This window comes from Malus domestica, chromosome 16 (genome assembly GCF_042453785.1).
Source record: "Malus domestica chromosome 16, GDT2T_hap1".
Classification (NCBI taxonomy): Eukaryota; Viridiplantae; Streptophyta; class Magnoliopsida; order Rosales; family Rosaceae; genus Malus; species Malus domestica.
The window spans coordinates 9402081-9407307 of record NC_091676.1 but is presented as its reverse complement, the minus strand read 5'-3'; the positions used below and the strand labels follow the sequence as shown (position 1 = coordinate 9407307).

The 5227-nt window shown below is 42.3% G+C and overlaps 1 long non-coding RNA gene across 1 annotated transcript; it reads left to right on the top strand.

The window, feature by feature from the left end:
• The first annotated feature begins 2378 nt into the window (after nucleotides 1–2378).
• LOC139193213 (uncharacterized) lies at nucleotides 2379–3509 on the top strand. The gene is made up of 4 exons (XR_011577628.1): nucleotides 2379–2567; nucleotides 2651–2748; nucleotides 2832–2929; nucleotides 3105–3509. It is a non-coding gene; the product is annotated as an uncharacterized lncRNA (long non-coding RNA).
• The last annotated feature ends 1718 nt before the right edge of the window (nucleotides 3510–5227 follow it).

The window sequence follows — 5227 nt, the reverse complement described above, 5'->3', positions numbered from 1 at the left end:
AGAGGTTATGTTGAGGGTGCCTCTTCGAATGCGAGAAAGGGTTGAGCATTTTTGCAGGTTTGCCTGTCCGTTGAGGAGGGAGGTCAATGTATATAGGGATTTCCCAATAACAAGTAGTAATGCTATTCTTTTACCCTTCTTGGTCACATCAATGTAGTGGGAGCTGCCAGCTTCACGTGTTTTAATTTTGTCAGAGCACTTTGAAAAAGTGGTATGTGGTATCTGGAAAGCTGATGTTACGTGTGAAGATTACAGACAAGCTTTATCTAAGGAAATCTGGCTCTCGAAGTTCTGAGAGTTGTGCCTCTTCGGTTTTCGAACAAGCAATCCCGTCGAGGATCTGACTCTCGAGATTCGGAAAGCGGTGCTACTCCGGTTTTTGAGAAAGTAATTATGTTGGGAGTCTTTTCTCGAATGTGAGTAAAGGTTGGACGTTCTTGCCAACCTGTCTTGCCGCAAAACACGGAGGTCGACACACATAGGGACTTTCCAGTTGTCAAGCAGTGGTGCTGTTCCTTTACCCTTATGGGTAATAGTAGGGTAGCTGGAACTTCGAAATTCTCGTGCCTAAACTTTGTCAGAGATCTTTGACAAAGTTATATGTGGTACCCGAGGTGTTGATGGTGCATATGGAGAGCGGTGATTGAACAGTAAGATTCACGTGCTTTCTACTTCACCAGAAATCTTCGACAGATTGCCCGTAATTTCCGCAAAGCTGAGTGTGCATGTGACAGGTGCTGACGAGGCTGAAAAAGCAGGTGCTTCTTCGATTTCTGAGATCGGCCCTCGTGGTCTCTGAGCAGCCCAGCTTTTGAGAAAGCATTCGCCTCTTCGATTTCTGAGATCGGCCCTCGTGGTCTCTGAGCAGCCCAGCTTTTGAGAAAGCAAACGCCTCTTCGATTTCTGAAGCTCCGTCGAGTGCAGATTTTTATAGAGGCTGGCATTAAGTTCCACAGCACACTTGAATCTCTACCAGTAGAAGCTCATTTCTTGCACTTCTAAGATCTTGATTTGTCTGACCTCTTCCTTCTTCAACACATTTGAAAATGTCTGGACCCTCCGACCGTCGTTTTGACTTGAACCTTGGAGAAGAGACAGCCACGCCTTCTCCAGACAATATATGGCGCCCATCCTTCATATCCCCTACTGGTCCTCTTACCGTTGGGGATTCTGTGATGAAGAATGATATGACCGCTGCAGTGGTGGCCAGGAACCTTCTCACTCCCAAAGATAACAGACTACTTTCCAAACGGTCTGATGAGTTGGCTGTTAAGGACTCTCTGGCTCTTAGTGTTCAGTGTGCAGGTTCTGTGTCTAATATGGCCCAACGCCTATTTGCTAGAACCCGCCAAGTTGAATCATTGGCTGCTGAAGTGATGAGTCTCAAACAGGAGATTAGAGGGCTCAAGCATGAGAATAAGCAGTTGCACCGGCTCGCCCATGACTATGCTACAAACATGAAGAGGAAGCTTGACCAGATGAAGGAATCTGATGGTAAGGTTTTACTTGATCATCAGCGGTTTGTGGGTTTGTTCCAAAGGCATTTATTGCCTTCGTCCTCTGGGGCTGTACCTGGTAATGAAGCTTCAAATGATGAACCTCCAATGCCTCCTCCTTCTGGGGTTTTGTCAAGTACTGAGGCTCCGGATAACCACCCTCCGGTGCTTTCTCTTTCTGGGGCTCTACCGACTGCTGAGACTTCCCCTAAGCAACCTTTGTGAAGGCTCCCTTTTGTTTGTTTATTTTGACTCATGTATATGTACATATTTGTGGCTTATCGAAAATATTAATAAATAAGCTTTGCTTCATTTCAACATATTGTGTTAAATACACCAAAGCCTTCTTCATAAAGTTCTTTGAATTTTTGCTTTTGTTGAAACCTGTATTGTTGAAGCTTTGTGAGTGAAGCATGTAGTTTGAGGTAGTGTTCCCTTAATTTCCCGAGTGAGGAAAACTTCTCGGTTGGAGACTTGAAAAATCCAAGTCACTGAGTAGTCACGAACTTTTGAGTACCAAGGCGTAGTAGCATATGGTGGGAGTCCCCCAAGTCTCTAGTCGAGGGAGTTGACGAATGAGGTGTCTTGCTAATAGTCCATGTCGTAAGTACCAAAACTTCATTCTTTTGTTTTCTAAGTGGTAGCCCCGGACTTTTTCTTCATAGATTTTGTTGATGAAGGTTGCGAGGCCCGAATAAGTGGAATTGCAGAAGGTGTAACCGTTGGTGCATTAACATCATAATGGAAGCATCACAATGATGGAAGCATCACAATGATGAAAGCATCATAATGATGAAAACACCATAATGATGAAACATCATAATGATGAAAACACCATAATGATGAAACATCATAATGATGAAAACACCATAATGATGAAACATCATAATGATGTTTCTTTGGTGGAATTGTTTTTCATTTCCCCTAACAACCGGAATTGTTTTTCAACATAACACCATCATCTGTAGGTCGAATCACAAAGTTGTCTTCATGAAAGTTGTTCGTTAATTCCTTAACTACAACATATCCAAATTGGAGAGCCATCGGAGCAGTACAACTCCAGAAATCCAGGTATGATGAGTGACTGTTTATCATTTGTCTGTCAACCCGTCAGATTTGTTGTGAGCTTGGAAACTCTATTTTCTCTTGCTCAGATCAGCATGCTTTCTTCATTGAAGTTGTTCCTCAGCTTGTGAACTACAACATATCCAAATTTGAGATCCCTCGGAGCTGTATAACTCAAGAAACTCAGGTATGATGAATGACTGGTTATTATTTTTCTGTCAACCCGTCAGATTTGTTGTGAGCTTCGAAACTCCATTTTCTCTTGTTCAGATCGGTATGCTTTCTTCATTGAAGTTGTTCCTCAGCTTGTGAACTACAACATATCCAAATTTGAGATCCCTCGGAGCTGTATAACTCACGAAATTCAGGTATGATGAATGACTGGTTATTATTTGTCTGTCAACCCGTCAGATTTGTTGTGAGCTTCGAAACTCCATTTTCTCTTGTTCAGATCGGTATGCTTTCTTCATTGAAGTTGTTCCTCATCGACTCTTTCATAACATATCAAAAATTCAGGATGAACTAACGGTTAAATATTTCCAGATCTTCGAAACATCACAACAGCTTCGAAATCTGCAAGAAGCCGACTATCATGTTTGGAGCTTCAACACTTTAATTTCCGTCGCTCAAACAGAAATGGTTCCTTCTTGAAAGTTGTTCATATGCTCAAGAACTATAGGGTGTCCAAAATTCAGCTCCATTGGAGAAGAGCAGAGGTTGCAGAAATTTGATAGATGAAAGGAGGCGGAAGAGGGAGAGAGAGAAAAAGTCTCTTGGGTTGGATTTCTATTTTGGGGCAGATTCCAATTTTTGTAGCACCTTCATTATTGATGAATTGCTTGTACTTTTGTCCATTATGAAATTTGGGACTTTGGCTTGTTGTTGGATCTATTATAATATGTTTGGGAACATATATAAGTGAATAAATAAGAAGGAAAATTTTGGGCCCTTGTGGGTGTAAAACAAAAAATGTTTATGTTTACCCAAGTGTTTTTGTACAAGTTCAAGGGCATCTTGGGTTTTGTGAACAAAATTTGTTTATTTGGAGCAAGGTTTTGTGTTGAAGCTTTGTAGGTGAAGCTTTGGTGTTGAAGCTTTGTGGGTGAAGCTTTTCGGGTGAAGCTTGTTGGGTGAAGCTTTTTAGGTGAAGCTTTGTGGGTGAAGCTTTTTAGGTGAAGCTTTTCGGGTGAAGCTTTTTGGGTGAAGCTTTTTAGGTGAAGCTTTTCGGGTGAAGCTTTTTGGGTGAAGCTTTTTTAGGTGAAGCTTTGATGGTGAAGCTTTTTGGGTGAAGCTTTTTAGGTGAAGCTTTTTGGGTGAAGCTTTTTAGGTGAAGCTTTGATGGTGAAGCTTTTTGGGTGAAGCTTTTCGGGTGAAGCTTGTTGGGTGAAGCTTTTTAGGTGAAGCTTTGTGGGTGAAGCTTTTTAGGTGAAGCTTTTCGGGTGAAGCTTTTTGGGTGAAGCTTTTTAGGTGAAGCTTTTCGGGTGAAGCTTTTTGGGTGAAGCTTTTTTAGGTGAAGCTTTGATGGTGAAGCTTTTTGGGTGAAGCTTTTTAGGTGAAGCTTTTTGGGTGAAGCTTTTTAGGTGAAGCTTTGATGGTGAAGCTTTTTGGGTGAAGCTTTTTAGGTGAAGCTTTGTGGGTGAAGCTTTGGAGGTGAAGCTTTTCGGGTGAAGCTTTTTGGATGAAGTTGTTTTTTTTTTTTTTTTTTTTTTTTTTTTTTTTTTTGGCGCTTGACACGGTCTTCATTTGCTTGTTTTGTAGTGACTGTGGAAGACAGATTGCTTTCTGATTGAGAAGGGTTCCGGCATCGCTTGCTATGAATGTAAAAGAGTGAGGGCTGAGTTGGCTAAATTACCTCTTTATTGAATTCATTGCCAAATGGCCTTCATTACATAGGATGCCGAACGGCTATAGCTCAACACTTGTACATCGTGAGTCTATTTGTAGTAGTACTTCAAGTGATCAGCGTTCCATGGATGGCCAAGGGTCTTGCCATCGGAGCTTCTAAGTGTGTAAGAGCCAGGGCGACTGATGCCAATGACTTCATACGGTCCATCCCAGTTTGGACTAAGTGTGCCTTCACTCGGGACTCTGTCGCAGAGTAATCTTTTCTTTAAGACCCAGTCTCCTATTTTGAAAGAACGAGGCTTGACCCTAGAGTCATAATAGTTGGAGATGCGCTGCTTGTAGGCGACATTCCTCAAGTGAGCTTGGTTTCTGTGTTCCTCGACTAAATCCAAGTTGAGGGTGAGTTGTTTGTCATTTTCACTTTGAATGTAGTTCTGGACTCGGAATGTTGCTTGCTCGAGCTCAACAGGGACAACCGCCTCTGTGCCAAAGGCAAGTGAGAATGGAGTTTCTCCTGTTGAAGTCCGATATGAAGTGCGATATGACCAAAGAACTTGGGGTACAAATTCTGGCCAACAGCCTTTAGCTTTGTCCAAGCTGGTTTTCAAAGTGCGCTTGATTATTTTGTTGATGGCCTCAACTTGTCCATTAGACTGGGGATGAGCTGGAGAGGCAAAGCATAAGTTGATGTTAAACTTAGAGCAGAACAACCTGAACTTCTTGTTGTCAAACTGTCGCCCATTGTCAGTGACTATCGCATTGGGAATGCCGAATCTACAAAGGATGTTCTTCCACACGAAGTCTTCTATCTTTGCCTCAGT